The sequence below is a fragment of the Meleagris gallopavo genome, chromosome 5, assembly GCF_000146605.3.
Source record: "Meleagris gallopavo isolate NT-WF06-2002-E0010 breed Aviagen turkey brand Nicholas breeding stock chromosome 5, Turkey_5.1, whole genome shotgun sequence".
In the NCBI taxonomy this organism is placed as follows: domain Eukaryota; kingdom Metazoa; phylum Chordata; class Aves; order Galliformes; family Phasianidae; genus Meleagris; species Meleagris gallopavo.
The window spans coordinates 35204312-35204531 of record NC_015015.2 but is presented as its reverse complement, the minus strand read 5'-3'; the positions used below and the strand labels follow the sequence as shown (position 1 = coordinate 35204531).

At 35.0% G+C, this 220-nt stretch overlaps 1 protein-coding gene across 1 annotated transcript in view; it reads right to left on the bottom strand.

Annotated features, from left to right (window-relative positions):
- Positions 1-220, bottom strand: part of PSMA6 (proteasome 20S subunit alpha 6) — a 9902-nt gene that overhangs the window by 1987 nt on the left and 7695 nt on the right. The gene's annotated exons all lie outside the window — the stretch shown is intronic.

Sequence of the window (220 nt, the reverse complement as noted above, 5' to 3'; positions counted from 1 at the left end):
AAAAAAAAAAGACAAAACCAAAACCTTTATCACAGGTCCTGAGAACAGAACAGAACACGTTGCCTAAGTGGCAAACAACAGATACAATCGTTACAGTCCAGGATTACTCAAAGCATGTTACTTGTGTGGCTTCCATTTCAGCTTTTCTTCTGGTCACTAAAATTACATTGGCTGTTTTTAGAAGTTGCATTTAATTATGGCTTAACTTGTCTTTTTTTTT